General features: G+C 48.0%; 1 pseudogene; it reads right to left on the bottom strand.

Moving 5' to 3' along the window:
- Positions 1–19,008, bottom strand: part of LOC144129562 (uncharacterized) — a 100,506-nt pseudogene that overhangs the window by 39,036 nt on the left and 42,462 nt on the right.

Here is a 19,008-nt window from a genome sequence, read left to right as displayed (position 1 = left end):
AGTAACTTTCTCGGAATCGCTTAATTGGGATATCGAAATTAATAACGTACGAATAAAAAATAAACAAAGTGAATGGGGTGCTATGTCGTCAACGGTATGTGCTATCAACAAGAATTAAACTATTATTCTACAACGCTTTCTTAGTTCAAATACTGAGCTATTGCCACACTTTCTGGGGCACAAGTACGAAGCATAATTTATCCAAGATTATTGTTACTCAGAAACGTGCGATAAGATTAATTGCTAACATACCATGGTATGCCCACACAGAAAGCTATTATTCCGAGTTTAACATCATTCAAGTGCCTAATCTTTATGCCTTCAAATTAATTCTTATGTACAAGAATGCTATTAGAACAAACAACGCCGATATGTTAATACTATTCAACCTTCAAAGCCATGTGCCCATGTACAATGTACGCCGTTGCACCGCCTGGTCTACACCATTTTGTCGGACTGTGTACAGATTTCAATCAAGCGCCTATAGACTTCCCTGTTACCTTAACACACTTGAACGTAATAACACCTTACTGGAAGAAATATCCAAAAATAAGTTAATTAGTGTTTTGCCGCTCCTGCATTAATGTATGGTGTCAATTTTGTCATTTGTCAATTTTGTCTGTTGTTAATTTTGTGCGTATATTTTCTTACTTATCTCTACTGTATTTTTGCCCTTGTACATTCACAAAATTTGCAATGTATTCCAATGTTTCCTGTATTTCTCTGCATTTGTCATGACTAAGCTGTTACCTCGTCATACTGTCATGTGGGGCGTAATGGGGCTTTTTCAAGCCGCTGCATGCGGCTTTTACCCTTACGTCCGCTCTCATTCTGTATTCTGTGGAAAGAGAGAAATAAAGATTATTATTATTATTAACACTATTTTCAAATTAATGGCACAGCCATGGGTACACGGATGGCACCCACCTACGCCAATATCTTCATGCTTAGTATTGATCCAAATTTCTGAAAGATTGCCCCATTAATCCCACCCTATACAAACGCTACTTGGATGACATCTTTTTAATATGGACTGACACAGAGCAAGAACACATATGTTTTATTGAAAACTTCAAACTCGTCCACCCCAACATATCTTTCACTTACACGTACTCCAACACCACAATTAACTTTCTAGATGTCGAGATTTCGGTAAACAAAGGCTCACTTACCTCCGGTGCATATAGAAAACCGACGGACCGCCAACAATACCTACACTTCCAAAGCTGCCATCCTCGTCACTCTAAAACAAGCATCCCATACTCTCAGGCACATCGATTTAAAATAATATGTTCTCAAGACGAGGACTTCGTAAAAAATTCCAAACGCATGCGAGAAGTCCTCATTAAGCAACGATACCCCCCCGCCATTTTCGACGATGCCATTGAAAAGGCATCTAAACTCAACCGAGAGCAAATACTGGAGGGATGTTGCTACAACGAGGAAACAGACCACCGGGCAAATCTCGTACTTACCTTCACCAGTAACCCGCCTAACGTAAACAAAATCCTCAGAAAACATTTCAACATCCTCGAACAAAGCGAGCGCCTCACCAAAATTTTCACTGCTCCCCCTGACACGGTCTACAGACGACCAAAAAACATTGAAAACATTCTAGTACACTCAAAAACAAATAACCAGCCGGTTTTGGGGTGCCGGTCCTGTGGGAAAAGTAGATGCCAGGTCTGCAAACACATACAAACATCAAGCTGTGCAGTAAGCACAGCTTCAGGCTTCAAATGGGAAATAATGGCAACTTTGATTGTGATTCCTGCAACGTAATATACCTCCTAGAATTCAGTGTGTGCAGTATGCAGTACATTGGACAAACCGTCAACCCTCTACGAATTTGCTTTAATAACCACCGCGCGCATATCTTATCCCTACCCAACCATCCCTTGTCAAAACACATTAATGAGCGAAACCACCCATTTGGTGCAATTAAGTTAACAGTCCTACAGGGTGGGTTCCACAACACCCGGGGAAGAGAACAACGCGAGTCGTACTTCCTTTACAAATTTGAAAAAAATTCTTCACGGCATTAATGAAAGTCCAGGTGTATTGTCCTCAATCCGCCCCTTGCAGGGCTGTTGCTGACATTACGAGAGCCAGCTTGACATACCTCGGTCGTTTCTTGCCAGCGACATCTTTTTCAAGCTCACACAAATTTCTTCATTCCCTACCCCATCCCGCCCCTATCTTCCCAGTTCGATTACCTTGCCGACGGGGTGCAATTGAAGAACCCTTGCCTACGTGATCACGCCATTCACAATTACCTCCCACACGACACTTGCCCGAACTCGGATGTTTTTCCACTTTTTTTCCTTTGTGGGTGTTTTCAGGCACAGTGCACGTGTGTGTAGTTAAGCTCACGGCGCCGCTGATTCGACCTTGACTCGGGCTGCCGAAATGGTTCCAGATGACGGAAGTCTCCTGTCCTGTCTGCATTTTATTCTGTTTATTTCTTTACTTTTTCTGGCCAGGGCACGCGAGTGCACGCATCTCTAATTTTTGCATGTTGGACAATTCGGCCACCGTCTGTTTCTGTACACCTTTCTCGCTTAAATGCTCCCGCCATAGTCATTTATCCGCCACACGACACTGGCATGAGCTCGGATGTTTTACTGTTGTGTGTCTGGGTGTTTTCATGCACAGTGCACGTGTGTCTAGTTAAGCGCACGGCACCGGTGATTCGGCCTTGGCTCTGGCTGCCGAAGTGGTTCCAGATGACGGAAGCTCCGGCCCTGTCTGCATTTTATTCTGTTTATTTGTTTACTCTTTATGGTCGGGGCACGCGAGTGCACGCGTCTTTAACTTTTGTGTGTAGGGCGATCCCGCCAACGTCTGTTCCTGTGCACCTTACACGCCGCCGATCTGTTGACTTGATGGGTAGCCATTATCCCCTCCCGCTCCGTGTTTTCGCCTTTTTTTCCTCGTCCAGGGTCGGCTCCCCGCGGCTGCGGGGTGGGCGGCTGGGGACAGCGCGTTTTTCTTCTTTATTTGTTCCCCCTTTTTCCCGTTCTATCTGCATCTTTTCTGGTATTCTTTGCCTCCGTTTGTTTTGTTTGTTCATGTGTCGTACATGTGTGCCAGTGCTAACTCCTTAAGAAGAGGAAGAAGACCCCTGTAATCGCAGTCTTGAGAAAGGATAGGCTCTGCCCGAAACGTCGGCTCAAAATAAATCTATGGCTAAATGAAGCGTTTTCAACTTTGAATTAAACTTTGAATATATATATATATATATATATATATATATATATATATATTGAGACTGTAGAAGACGAAGCGAGCTGTTATTGCCACTCGCAATTACAGCGGCCACTCCTCCGAAGACGAAGATGAGTGATGATGAATATTTACAGAAGACGCGTGGGTCACGCAATCTGCTTACACTTTCTCCTCCTACGGACGAAAGCGACCGGCCCGGGCGCACCCTGGAGCGAAGCAGGGCGACAAGCGAAGGGCTTTAAGCGCGACACGTGAACAATCTCTACACCGCGACAACCTCGGTCATTGGCAGGATGAACAGGGGGAGCGAGATAGTTCGCGTGGGACGTTTGTTCGAGTACAGAGTACGGACCAATAAAGCGGCTGAGAAATTTTTTGCGCAAGCCGGGGGTGCGCACGGGTGTCCACAGCAACATTTTAACAGAGAAGAATCTCACTGCACGGTGTTTGAAGTCGTAGGTGCTTTTACGGGAGGCTTGGCAGGCGTCAGTGTTCAGGCGGGCAATGGGGCAACAGGAGGCAAGACTGGAAGTAAATTTGTCGTATTAGAGTCCGGAAGAGGTTGTGGGGCAGAGAAGAAAGATGTTATCAAGATGGAAGGACGTTATTTTCACCAATGTATTCACCCGACCAGATGAGATTTCGTCGAACCTTAGATTTCATTTTTTCAGAAGAAAGATGCTTCGAGAATGAAGGTAGGGGGCGACCATACAAAAGAAAAAACTGGGAAAAGCTGGTTGTTCATTGAATGGCAATATGAGGCCAAAAGAAAGTATGAGGCCAAGTATGAGACGAAAGTATGAGGCCAGTCCTAGGAAAGTGCGCAGGTCTTTAATCCGTGTTGGGCGGTGGAAACGCAGAACTGCAGCAACTTTGTCAGGATCAGGTTTTATGTCCCTGCGACTAACGACGTGTCCGAGAACTTTGATATTAGTGGAAGCAAAGCAACATTTCGTTTTGTTTAATTGAAGTCCGGCCGCGAAAAGAGCACTTAGAATTTCATCTCAGGCGAGCGAGGTGCTCACAAAAAGTCGAGGAGAGAATTACAATGTCGTCCAGGTAGCAGAGACAAGTTTTCCATTTAAGCCCGAGGATTACGGTGCCACTCATACGTTCGAACATGGCCGGAGCATTGCACAAGCCGAATGGCATAACGCTAAATTCATACAAACCACCTGGTGTGGCGAAAGGTGCTCTTTCTTTGTCCTCTTAATGCATGGAGATTTTCCAGTAGCTGGATCATAGGTCAAGACCAGAGAAAAATTGAGCACCTTGGAGACAGTCGAGGGCGGCGTCAATCCGAGGAAGTGTATAAACATCCTTTCGAGGGGCCTTATTGAGCGCGCGATAGTCGACACAAAAGCGCACTGAACCATCCTTCACTTGTACCAGTGCAACAGGTGAGGACCAAGGACTTGAAGAGGGGCGTTTGATGTTGCGCTGAAGTGTTTCGGTTACATTATCTTGAATAATTTTGCGCTCACTTAAAGGCACGCGATACAGGCGGCGGCGTATGATGCGCGAACCATCGGTGTAGATGCGATGTGTAGCCGCCGAGGTTTGTACCAAAAGTTTTGACTGGACATCAAAAGAAGTGGCATGTTTGTTCAAGAGGAAACCAAATCTGCCTTGTGAGCAGGCGTTACATCGTTGCTGATTGTAGCGGAAATAGCTGCAGGTGAAGAATCATGGGAAGAAATGGCGAAGCTTGATGGGGGCGAGGAAAAAAAGGTGACAGGTTTAGCGGTAGGCACAGAAGCGAATTTAGTGCCTGCGCGCAGAAGGATGGGCTCTGACTTAGTCCCATTGACGAAGCGAAGAAGGGATGTGAGGAGAAGACGGGGATTGTGTGTGGCGAAAACCTCCTCAGTACGTACTTGAGCAGAACCAACGGAGAGGACATCTTCGGAGCCGGGATAACGTACGTGGTCTGCGGTGTTGATCAAGTAATGAGAAGGGACAGCAGGAGCGTCAGAAAAGTCGGATTCAGCAACTTTCAGAGCAGGAGGGCAACATGTAACGACAGCTTGCGTGGAGTGGAGGTATTCCCAGCCGAGGAGGGGGGCTGAGCACAGGCGGGAAGTACAGCGAACTCGATGTGGTGCAGGATGGCGTTAATAGTGACGCGTGCTGTACACAGACCGGAAGGGTGCATTGATTCTTCATTAGCAGCATGGAGAGATTGACGGCAGTTAGGAGTGGGCACTTGGCAAAGATGGGAACACAGAGCAGAACTGATGACGGTAACCGCGGCGCCGGTATGAATCAATGCTTCTACAATAGTGCCTTCAACATCAATGGTTAACAGGTTCGACGGTGGCGGAGGAGGAATCGAACGGTGGGCAGGTGGTGTAGCTTTACCTCCGGAAACTTCGCAATTTAGTTTTCCGTATGGCGACCAGGGATCTGAGAGGCTGGACGTAGAGGCGATGAGGAGCGGCGGCGCGACGACCGGACGTTCGACGAGCGGTCTGGAGAGGGCGACGGAGATGAGAAGCGGTGAGGATCCTTGGGGAGAAACGTTGGCCGGTAAGGATACGATGAGTACGTGTCGTTGTGATGAGGAGCATTTGCTGCCAAAGTAGGGTGGTAACCATACGATGAGTAGGTTTCGTATCTGCGGAAGTCATCAAACTGGTAACGCTCGTCGCGCTGACGCCGACAACAAACGCGGGCAACGTGTGCACGAATTACAGAGTAGTAGCAGATATGAAGAGGCGGATGCGGCAGGCCAAACCACTGCATACATTTCGGGTCGCTGGGATAAGGAGGCGACAGTCTGCTGGACGGGTGGCGAATGTGAAGCATACACGGGAGCCGCAGGAGACGAAGCAACCTGGGCATATGTGGGCACACAAAGGGGTAAAGATGCTTGGGGTGCCGCGGGGCGAGGGACGGCAGCGAACTCGTCCTTGATGAGATCACGCAATGGCGAGGTCGGAGGCCGGTGCTGATGGGATTCCACCGGCGGTAAGCTGGAGCCGTGGAGCTCCTCTCGGATGATGGATCGAATGAGAGAGCTCAAGTCCACATCGGTTGTAAGGCGGGGGTCTCAGGCGTCTTGCAAACGGAGTGATTGGAGGTCGTAAAGACGGTGACATGTGGTGCGGATATCGTTGACTGAGCTAGGATTTTGGCTAGCAAGCGTGGTAAAAGCAAATTAGCCGATGCCTTGAAGAATGTGACGGACCCGATCGTACTCAGACATTGCACTGTTAACTGGTCGACACAGGCCTAATAGATCTTCAATGTGAAACGTGTGAGATACGCCGGGCAGCTGGACACGCGCATCTAGCTTTTTTTGTAGATGGCGGGGCTTGCACCAACAGTGCCAAAAATTTGCTGAAGCTGCGAAGAAAAATGGGTCCAATCCGGAATAGTATCCTTGTGATTATTGAACCAAGTCTTGGCCACGGCGGTTAAATAGAATGAGACGTGGATGAGCTTCATCGCAGTCCCAAATATTGTAGGCACTGACCTGAGTGCACTGGTAGGGCCAGTCCTCGACGTCATCACCACGGAGACCCGCAAATGTTGGAGACTCGCGCTGAAAGGCGCTGACGGTCCATGTCGGGTGTCCAGATGACAGAGGGGCAGCAGGTGCGTTGGAGCCAGGGCTGCGGGCGGAGGGATCAGCAGGAAGGGAAGCACACCTGCTGAGGCACCGGCTGGGCCAGCAGAAGCGTCACGGCGATGTTGGTCGATGGTTTATATCTGTGGAGATGGTGCGACCAGGTGACGACCGGAACGTAGCTACAGTGTTGCGACGGAGAGGACACAGTATCGAGACGAGCCTCAACGACTTGTGAGGCTGGACGAAGCGAGCTTTTACTGCCACTCGGAATTATGGCGGCCACTCCCCCGAAGACGAAAATGCGTGAGATGATCAATATCTACAGAAGACGCGTTGGTCGCGCACTGTGATTAAAATGTGCGCTTTGCCTCTGCGGATTGTACTCGTTATGGAGAGCGCGAAAGAGACGCGACGACAGAAGTAAGCGAGGAAGAGAGAACACGCTCAAGAGACGCCAGAAGAGGGCGCCGCTTTACTCAAGAAGCGTCGTAACGAAGATGCGGCTATACGAAGTCGTGCCAGGTCCCGGAATGAGTCTTTAACTGCGGAAGAGACCGATTTGAGATCTTGAGAGCGTCAGAATGAGACGCTGTGTAGACTACGTGCCGAGGAAACGAAGCTATCGCAATTCAACTAAGGTTAACCAGAGCTAAACCCAAGCCAATGTTTTGGCCCGTCTATAGCAGGGAGGCCATGACCGCCCTGGACGCCATGCTGCCCAACGTTACCGAAGAAGAGAACGTCAACGTTGCCAACTGCCTTCAACGCGCAGAAGCCCGAAAACTTGCCCGATGAAAAATTAAAGACCAGCAGCGGAGCGACGCCAGACGCTATAACCTACGAAGACGCAACGCGGAATACAAGGCAGGATACTAAGCCTGTGTTTCGACGCCCATTCGCCGCCGTAGATGGAGTGAAAAGTTTTTCGTCGCTATTTTGCACCGTTGAAGGTTATTCGTCGGCTAGGTGAACCCTATTGTGAACTCATCGCTGCCGCAATGACTGCATCCCAGCGACGCCCTGTTCGACCAGAAGTTGTGCATGTCGTCCGTCTAAAGACCAACTATGCGCGCTAAAGGAAGCTCTGTTTCCACACTCCATTTTCGCACGATCCGTTTTATTTCTTTCTAGTCGCCTTCTTGTTTTATTGCATTGGAACGATGCATCTCTGAGCGGGGAGTAATGACTTCAATCTTTGAAGTGTTTGTTTGTTCATTCTTGAAAGCTGCGGGCACGCCGCTTAATCGCTTGGTTTGCAATGCAAGACGCGACCAGATTTACCTCGATTGATAGCATCCAGGCAGAGCTGATTCTACGCTGTTCCAGAATGTTCAAGTAACTTTGCACGCCTTGTCTCGAAAGTTCGCTCTCAGCTTTACATTGAGCACGACCGAGAGAGGCGGGCATTCTGTTCAACGACCGCCGAGCACGCTTGTTGCTGCGCCGCCACCGTCACAATGAAGGCGCAAGTCAGCCCAAGTAAAGAGTTTTGTTAAGACACCATTTTCCAAAGCATTTCTGCTCTCTGGACTGCAGTCACCATTTCGTGACAATATTGACACTGTCTCGGCTAATAAACAGCAGAAACTGCTCTTTCTGAGGAGCCGATTACGGCTTGCTGCACATGAAAGACGTTTCCTTGCTTATAAAGCTCTTGTGTGGCCAGTGTTAGAATGTGCTGTAATAATCCGTGACCCCTGCATAAGACCAATATTTACAAATTAAAAAAGGGATAAAAGAAGCTATGAATTTCATCCATAATTCCCAGGGCCGGGCGCATTTGCCCCACTCACTTTCCCAGAAAAAGTGGCTTACCTTTATAGTATTCTAGTGGCTATGATACATGCATGAGGCATTCTCATTTAGTAAAACATTTGTCAACAATTTCTAGAATATGGCTGCTGGTCATGTTGTAAGATAGAAGTCGTTGTCATGTCTAAGTCGCATCTCCAGTTATTGGTGCTTTCCGGAGAGATAATTTACTTGGTGATTTGAATTGGGCCACTGAATTCCTTAAACAAAATGTATTATGCGCTTGTGCGGGATGACACCACTGTGATGTCGTTTTCTAAAGTTTGAATACTTCTGTAGTATGGTCTAGAGAATTTGATGTTGGTAACGTCTTGCCTCTTCCATTTTTGTCTTCCTTTTCTCTTTTAATGCCATTGTGCAAACACGTGTATTATCCTCAAACATGGTCTTGTATTCAAGAACACAGTATTTATAAATATATTAACTAAATAAATATTGAGTGCTGACAAAACAAAACAGCGAACTTATCGAAAATAACAATTCAATATAATTGCAGGTTAGATTGTTAGGAAATCAAAATAAAATAAATTTCACTGAGAGGTAGTTATTTTTTGCAGAATCTGCAATACCCAGCATATATTTCGTAAATTAGGCAGAGGCTGATTCATTTTAGGTGTACTTGTCTGCAAAAACATCTAAATGGCCGATACTGTCTTAGTTGGAAAATGTGGGAGTATATACAGTCTATTAGATCGAACGGATTGATGTCCTGCGATCCAAGCATATTCTATTCATGCGAAAAGGACCAGAAGCACGAAAATATCCTCATGTAGCGACAAGCAGATTTTACTGACGTAAGACTTTCAGTAAACTGGTTTCTGGTGATTACTAGCACTTGGAGCTAGTCTTGAGGTACAAAAACATGGAACATTTCAAGCTTTGCGTTAGTTGTGTGAAGTAGTCACGGTATTAAGTTAAGGCCTTGGAACACAAATTTTCGTAAAGGTAAACGTTTATATCGTTTCTTGAGCGCGAGCACAAAGTTCACAGCGCTTCCAATAATATTCCTGCGTTTAAAACCTTAGGTAAGTCACACACAGCGCTCGCGTAGGTACCAATCATGACTTGCAAGCTTCGAGATTTGGTGAAATATTTCTATTCGTCGCATTTTGTATCTTCGAGAGGTGCACATGTTGCAGGCTATCTGATATTGTCTTAGTCCGTGAGAGTGCTCTGGTTGTCCGAGTGAGCTCGGAAATGCCTAAAATTCTTCGAAGCGCTCTCACACGGCTGTAGTTTGCATTGTATTCCACTCTGGAACATTCCAATGAGACCTTCTTGTCGATTCCGCATCGATGTGATAGGAAGGGATTCCAAATTGTATGTTGAGGTGGGCCTAGGGTGCTGCGCACGACTGCATGAAAATAATAATAAAGCAGCGGTGGGCTTGGTGAAAACCCACTTTTAGTTACCAAGGTTTATGAAAAATTTCAAAAATCATTGGTCGCCACCTTTCACACTTCAGTACATTTTTAGCAGTTCAACCAGAGTGCCGTATTTTATTGATGGATCAAGGTTAAAATTTTATTTTCCGGACCATTATGCTTTTGTAACTCGACAAAGGAATACAGTGAAAAATGTAATTACATACTTGCTCTCTTCGCTCATCGTAATGATAAGATCCTGCGTATCACACAAAGAACATACATAAGCAAACCAGCAATATCGCCTTTTGTGTATATCCAATATGACACCTCTGCAGGCCTCCTTAGCAGCGATAGGTGGTAAGAAATTCTGGCTTTGCACGGGCCACCATTCCACACCGTACTTTGCAGCGTTTAACACAAAAACAATATTTAGGGAGGCTAGCCTAGCAGTGCTGTTAGAAGCTATTGAGTATTGAATGGGATGTGAAAGGGCTTAGGTTAGGAGGACAGACGCGTATACAGTGTTAAAGGACAGGTACGCAATATACAACCGTGCATTAGCGGACCGACGAGAATTAGGTGTGGGATTCCGTATCAATCAGGATATAGCTGGTAACATGAAAGGATGGTAGGCATCGATATTAGGCACATTAGAGATACAAACAGAAAGTAGTACATGCCTACGCTCCATCTAGCTATGATTACTGAATTGTAATTGTAGAGAGCTTGTATGAGGACGTGGAATCGAGAATGATAAAGGTAAAAAGAGGGCGCTTTACTGACGGGCGACTGCAATGACAAGATACTGGAGAAACAGGCTCGAGACTTGGCAGTTGGCGACTATGGCACAGGCTCTAGCAGTAGCAAAGAATTGTTTTGAAAGGGTTTGCAGAGACAAATAATTTACAGATCATGAACACCTTCGTCCGCAAACGAGAGAAGAGGAAATAGACGTGAAAGAGCCCTAATGATGAGACTAAAACTGAAAGAGGCTTCACACTCTGCACCCACCCTGCCGTGCCATCGTGCATATAGTGAAGGTCCTCGGAAAGGTGCGTTGTAATAACCACAGGCAGAAAAGGTATCTAGTTAGCCTAGACATGAAGAGGGAACAGAAAAAAACTAGTGAAGCGGAAGCCCATTCAAGAGTTAGCAGTTGGAGGGAAACTAGAGGAATTCTCGATACCGTTGAACAAAAGATATTCGGCATTAAATGAGAGCGACGACATTAATGTTCAAGCAGGGAACAATAATATCAAAGCTACCATTATTTATTACTCGACTGAACTAGGGGGTAGGTTGGTTCGACAGGACACCAGCAAGCTATCTCAGAAAACGAAAGGTTTGATTAAGAAACACCAAGACATGAGGGCGTGTAACTCCACTGATAGAACTAGCCGAGCTATCGAAGTTAATAAACAAGCCCATGTCAGCAGACAGAAAGAGGCTTAATGCAGAGGGAATCGAGCATTCTGTAAGAAACAAGGGTTGCGTAAATGTGGCGAAGAGGAAGCTAGGAGTAGGTAAAAACGTATGTATTCGCTAAGAGAAAAAGAAGGTAAAATTAGAAATATGGATAAGACAGTTAAAGTACCTGAAGATTTCTTCACAAATCTATACAGTAACCAATGTACTCAGGACGTTAATGAGAGAGGAAACAGTGCACAACAGTACGACTTCCCGCCAGTAGCGAAAAAGGAAGCAAAATAAGCTTTAGGAGCAATGCAAACGGTGAAATCAGCTGGTGATGACTACGTAACAGCCAGTTTGGTGAACAACAAAGGGGAGACTGGGCGATAATTACTAGCCACCTGTATACGCAATGCCATATCACCTGGAGCCCATCAGAAGCTTCGAAGAACGCTAAAGCAATCTCCTTCTATAAGAAAGTGGACGTCAAGGAGTTGAAAAAGTAGATCGATTAACTTACTGTCCTTTCCCTTAAGGTGTTTATAAATGTAGTCGCTAATAGCACTAGTAGTAACTTAGATATCAATCAACCAAATGACAAGGAAGGCTTTAGTAAAGGGTAATCAGCAATACAACATAATCAAACCAAAAATCAGATAGTAAATAAATGCGCAGAGTATCACCAACTCCCATATAACGCTTTATATATTACGAGAAAGCATCTGACTCAGACGAAACTTCAACAGTTATCGATACATTCTGGAATCAGGGTGAACAAGAGGTTTACGTAAAAACAATGGACGATGTCTACAGTGGGTGAATAACTGCTGCATTCCTCCATAAATGTCAGGAATAAAATTTGCATAAGGATGCGTGTCAGGCAGGGATCACGGTCTCACCAATGCTATTCTCAGCCTGTGTACAGGAGGTATACAGACGCCTGTATTGGGAGCAGTTGGAGATAAGATTTAATAGAGAACACCTTAGTAATCTACGATTCGCTGATGAAATTGCCTTGCCCAGTGACTCAAAAAAATTTCAATTATGGTCAATGCGCTAAGCAGGCAGAGTAGTGTTGTGGGTATAAAATTAACAGGCAGAAAACCAAAGTAATATAATTACGCGAAGGGCAGCCGAAGAATGAGAAGAGATGACTGATGGCAACGAGATGTGTTTTTGGCTGCTGGCCTTGCGCAAGCGCTCCGTCTCGGGCCACTGCCAACTCCGTCGTCTTCGTCACACTACCCGGGGCTGCCGAGCTAGCGTTCCGATCGATGACAGAGACACGCGAAGTGGTGATGGGCTTCAGAGGATGGCGGGACAGGTAGCACAAAGTGGTGAGGTGCTGTGCGCCACGATGAAGGACATGGCTGAATGATTCCCGGCCCGCGAAGCTTCCTGGCGGTAGATCACCAGGAGCCGACGGCCGCGGCCCCAGGACGCGCCGAAAGGCATGGGCAGGGGAATGGTGTCGTCACATGTGGGCAGCGTCTGGGGTGGATGGGGTCGGGTCCTTGCGTCAGGTGCTGGTCATCGTGTCGGGTGGTCTGGGCGGTGGACGGGGGGGGGGGGGGGGGAGAACGGCGAGATCGGTTCGGGTCTGAAAGGCTTGGGCACGGCCGGGCGACACAGACCAATAACTCACGGCCCACGACCAATGCTCCCGCTTGCGCCAAAGCTCCCTGACCAGGATGGGGATGAACTCTGCACCTCACACCAAATGTTACGTGACGGCCAGCTGAAGAATGAGATGAGATGACTGATGGCAATGAGATGGTTTTTTCGGCCTTGCGCGAGCGTTCCGTCTCGAGCCACTGCCAACTTCGTCGTCTTCGTCACAATATGCAATAGTTTCAGAGGGAAGAGCAGTTTACAATTTATAACGTGGCGCACGGAATAGCATGGCAATACGTCTACTTAGAGCAGGTAGTGACCGCAGACCTGGATCACGTGAGTGAGATAACTGGGAGAATAATAATGGTGTAGGGCGCATTTGACAGGCTCTCAGAGATCATGAATTCTAGTTTAACAGTATCTCTTAAAAGAAGAGTAAAAAACAGTTCTGTGTTACTGGTAGTCATATATGGGTAGAAAAGTGGAGGCTTATCAAAAGGGTTCAGCTTAAGAATAACGCAGCGAGCTATGAGAAGGAAAATGATAGGTGTAACGTTAAGAGACAGTAAGAGGACAGAGTGGGCCAGCAATAAAAAAAACGAACTAATGACATCCTGGTCGAGATCAAGCATGTAATGCGAAGCAAGATAATCGATTGTCCGCAAGGGTGACAGACTGGATTCTAAGGGAAGGTAAGCGTAGCATTGGGTGGCAAAAGTTAGATGGGCGGATGAAATTAAGAAGTTTGCGTGGTGGTGGCGGCCGCCGCTGCTGGCACAGGACAAGGTTAATTGGAGATATATTGGAGAAACCTTTGTCCTGCAGCAGGTGTAGTCAAGCTGATTATGATTATTTGATCAGGACGACTACGTACAAAGCACAGTTTGAGAGTGTTGCAGTTTATCTTTTTTTTATTCGAGAAGTGTGCCATGAGGCATAGGTTGAAAAAAAAAGGAAGGGGAGAAGGAATGCGCGGTATTGAAAGTTAAAAGAAGCAGTGAAGACCCGTTGCGCTGAGGTAGTCGCAAAGGTTGCTAATGAAACGGTTGTTCATAGTCCACTTCACGTAGTCACTTTCGCGGTTCCAACGCAGGCCCACCTCTCTGAGGAGTCGTTTTTTTATAGCAGCCGTCGCTGGGCACGTCCAAAACAAATGCCGCACATCACAAATATCCGGTGCACCGCTAGAGTGAGGGCACCTCTCAGGTTCTGGCAAATATTTGGCACGCCACCGATGACGGACATATGGTGCCAGAGCCGCCCCTGCCCGAATCCGGCGCACGAATTCCTCCTCCTGCCGAGTCAGACTACGGGGGATAGGGTGCGAACACGGGGGAATTAGAGCGCGCGTTCGCTGGCGCAGAACTTCGGAGTCGGAAACATAGGACAGGAACGCATCTGGGGGAAGATGGGAAGGTGGCGGATCGTCTGATGTATGAAGATGAGTCATCGCATCCGCTTGAATGTTATGTGGATCCTGGGCATGACCGCAAATCCAGTGTTTGCGCACAGGACATGGATACTTTGTGCAGAGCACATGAATTGATTGTGAAATCTGGAATGTACGTCGAACAGCCTTAAGCTGTTGAAGGGCGGCGCGAGAGTCGGTGTAAATACGAACTGTGTTGAATGTTGAAACGAGCGGAAGGGTAGCAATGACATTATAAATCGCTCTAAGTTCCAATGCCAGGGGAGTGCACGTATCCACAGTATACGTCGCGCGAGAGTTGAGATGCGGATGAGATGGACAATACACAGCAGTTACTCCCCTTTGTGCAGAATGTGATGCATCCGTGTATAATATGGACCCTTCAGGCAGATAAGCTGCTGATTCCGACGGGGAAACAGTGCGGCGATTGTCAGTGAGCTGGCAATATGACCACGGAGGAAGTGTATTTAAACGATGAAGTTGGAGAGACTGTATATGAGCTCTATTTGCACCCGTTGATCGATGAGTTCACTGAGTGTATAAAGTTGGGCGAACTCCTGTAACACAGGCATGGGTGTTTAACGAGGCAGATATGTTATGACGCGCATAGCCTCATGATTGATAGCTTCAAGGGAGTCCCACTGTCTGCGGGTGAGACGTTGAAATTGTGCCGGACATACTGGAGGTTAGAGCACACAAACTGGCGGGCCGTAGGAGCACGTGCGCCACCAGAGCGCACAGCCATGCGACGAATCATACATAGAGTAGCGTGAGCCGATTTACGGGTGGCTGTCAGCCACGGGGTGCCAGTACCAGATGTATGGAGGAGTAGACCAAGAATACGAACAGTTTCTACCTGAGGAATGAGAGAATTATGTACCGTAAATTTTAAAGGGCGAGCTTTCCGTAAGCCGGCTTTATTTCCAATGCGAATGAAACATGATTCAGTAGGAGAGAGTGTTAGACCCAGAGGTGGGAGGAGAGATGTCAATACATCCAGCGCGTGCTGAAGGACCGACTGATGGGTAGACGCATCTGGATGACAGCACCACAAGGTTATATTGGCACGGACCTGGCTCGAGCTACCTGCGCGCTAAGCCGTGACGCGGACGAAGTGGTCGCGTTCACGTGAGGCGCACTCGAGCTGGCTCTGTTCTGGGCGATTAAAAACCTCGGCCGTTCTGCGGTCCCCCTCTACGTCTACGACTGTTCTCCGTCTGGCCTGTGACATCTGGTGGAGGTCGCTTGGGTATTCTCGGCTGATGCTCCATCCTTCCTCGGAGAGCCGAAGCACAAGCCCGGTGCCTCTTGTGCGAACCCCCGTCCATCGTGTCAGCCGCAGGCTCCGCGGCTTGTCTCCAGAATTCGGACTCCAGCCTCAAGAGAGCGCACCCATGGCTACGACCCCGGCAGCAAGGTCATACAGCGCCCCGTTCATACCTGCTTCTTTTGTGAGCCTGCAAAATCCCCGGATCCCGAAGCGCTTTCACGGCAGATACTCGGAGAACAGTCGTAGACGTAGAGGGGGACCGCAGAACGTCCGAGGTTTTTAATCGCCCAGAACAGAGCCAGCTCGAGCGCGCCTCACGCGAACGCGACCACTTCGTCCTCGTCACGGCTTCGCGCGCAGGTAGCTCGAGCCAGGTCCGTGGCATTAGAGTTTGCTCGTTTGCACATCACAGCTCAACAAGACACGGACTCCAGACGTTACAACCGGCGCCACAGGGAGGTTACCTACAACATCGGTGACCGTGTGTGGGTTTGGACCCCTGTCCGCCAAAAGGGATTGTCCGAAAAACTGTGCACCGATATTTCGGACCTTATGAGGTGCTTCGTCGTGTTGGAAACGTGGATTATGAGGTTGTTCCACGTGGAACTGTGGCTACCGGTCGTCGGCAACCACGGACTGACATTGTGCATGTAATGCGACTTAAGCCATACTTCTGGCGTGAGAGCGATGACGCTCCACTTTAAACTGTGTTCGGGTTCTGCGTTTTAATTTGTTTCTTTTTGTTCGTTTCTTTTTTAAACATTGTCTTCCTGCTTTTCCTGTTCGTTTTCTGCTTTGTACATGCACTCGCATCGGGACGATGCTCTTCTTTTTCGGGGGACTAATGCCACGGACCTGGCTCGAGCTACCTGCGCGCTAAGCCGTGACGAGGACGAAGTGGTCGCGTTCGCGTGAGGCGCGCTCCAGCTGGCTTTGTTCTGGGCGATTAAAAACCTCGGCCGTTCTGCGGTCCCCCTCTACGTCTACGACTGTTCTCCGTCTGGCCTGTGACAATATCATCGGCATACGCAAGCACGCGGATACAAGGGATGGTCTCTAGGGCTCGAACAAGAGGAATTAAAGCCAGATTGAATAACGTGGGGGCGAGAACGGAGCCCTGCGGCCCTCCTCTATTGGAAGTGAAGTTACCAAAGGGCTTTCCGTGGACACGCACGCTGAAGGTTCGATTTGCTAAAAAGGCGTGAATGAAGAGGAGGAACCGGTGAGGGAGATCAAGAGTTTGAAGGGAAGCGAGAATGGCAGAGTGAAGGATGTTATGCCTTTGTTATGTCTGTAGCGATTACGGTTCGTACAAGGTGAATCTGCGGAGAGTGGTCAAGCACGTCAGCAGCCAAAGTAGCAAGGCCGCCCTCTGTTTCAATTTTTGGACAGAAACCAATTTGGGAATCTGGGTAACAATTATGGGATTCCAGCCACCACGACAAGCGTGCGGCTAGAATGTTTTCATAAAGCTTGCAGATGGTAGGCGTAAGGTAAATTGGAAGAAGGGCCGTGAGAGATACTAGAGGCTGACCTGACTTGTATATTGGAACCACAAAAGAATGCTTGCAGTCTCCCGGCATGACGCCAGAAAGCCACACTTCGTTAAAAGTATTAAGTCGGGCTTGCAAAGCCCTCCCTTCGAAGTTACGGAATAATGAGTTGGGTATGCCGTTGTGCCCGGGAGTAGTAGTAGTTTTTAAACATTCAGTGGAGGCCAGCAGCTCTGCCATGGTGAGGTTCGAAGTAATCCCATCGGAGGGCTCTGTAACCGATAAGTCAGGTGGAGACGTAGCGGTGCAGTCAAGATTTTGAAAAAATTGACGGGCCTTTCGTTGAGCAAATGTGTCCTCATCCCCATTTAGCGCGAGGCGAATGCGCTCTGTGTGAATTGCAACCTGAGAAAGGCGCTCCATGGCGTGAAACACTCTCCAAAAATGTCGATTGCTCTACATAGAGGACAGGAGGGCACACCATGCAGCCCAGCGTTGTCTGTCTAGCCGCTTTGCATAGCGCCGCGCCCGTGCGGTAGCGCGGTGAAGAGTAGGAAGAGCCGATGGGCCATTGGGGTGACGACTAGCGTAAAGATCCGCCTGGCGACAAAGAGCCCACAGATTCAAGAGATGTATTTCCGGGTTTGCGTCGTCTTCATTTACAGTAGTGGTAATAGTGTCAGTAGCGAGAACAGCAGAGAGCGTAGACAGTGCTGAAGAGTGGTTGAATGTAGATAAATGATTGCGCGTACAGAGTCCCATGATGTTATTCGTACTGTGCGGCGTATTTTCCGAAGACGCGTAGGCGTGAGGGAGATACAAATAGGGCTGTGATCGCTACCCAAAGTATCAGAATCAACAGCCCAACGAGGGTTACCGGGGCCTAACCACAAAGTCAAATCAGGTGAATACGGGCCACCTCGTTGGCGGGTAGAAGTATTCGGGTGGTTTAAAAGTTGAAAGGAATGATCCGAAAAGTTCCCTTGGATGTGTGCACCCCTTGAGGAATTCGATGGGTAACCCCACGCAGTGTGTGCGCCGTTGAAGAACGTAGAAAACGAACCCATCCAAGATTGGGAGATGCGGAGCCAGGACGACTATAAAAAGAAACTAGAACAAGGGGTGTGCGTGCAGGTTTTACGAGAAGGGCGACGACCACTTGATGTGTGTTGCACCACCGTGAAAGGTTGAGCGGTGTGTGCGGAACGGAACTGCGAGTATAAATTGCAGATTTACCTGGGCTGAGGGAGGAGGCTGTGCAACGGCGATCAGGGATAGAGGGTGAATGGTATGCGCAGAAACCTAAAAGGCCTGGAAGTGCATTCTGTTCTTGCAGTAGGAACGCCCATGCCTTCATCTTTCTGTCGCGAAGGCGAATGTTCACTTCAGAGGCCTTATTAGCGAATCCTCAACAGTTCCATTTCACCACCATAGATGATGAAAAGCTATCTATGACGAGGCCGAAGAGCTTCCACGATGAGGGATGTTACCTACTTCATGAGCGCTAATATCTTCTCCCCTGTCGGGGTAGTCACGGCTAACAGGTGGTCGGCACCTGATTGTGGCTCAGTGCTTACTCGAGGTGATTCCTCTGATGATGATTGCTCAGTAGTTATTAGAATTCTTCGAGAGGATTGAGAACGACGCTGTTCCCGGCGCTGGGTGAGTTCGTCTAGTCGGCGGCGAGCCTCCGCGATTGCATTGTCTAAAACTGCGTCTTCATCTGTGCTATCCACATGTCATGGATGCACTGGACGTTTTGGCGGACAATTTGATCCGGAAAGGTGAGCCCCTTGTGCATATGTACGCTG

Source organism: Amblyomma americanum, chromosome 4 (genome assembly GCF_052857255.1).
Source record: "Amblyomma americanum isolate KBUSLIRL-KWMA chromosome 4, ASM5285725v1, whole genome shotgun sequence".
Taxonomy (NCBI): Eukaryota; Metazoa; Arthropoda; class Arachnida; order Ixodida; family Ixodidae; genus Amblyomma; species Amblyomma americanum.
This window is presented reverse-complemented; position numbering and strand designations above follow the sequence as displayed.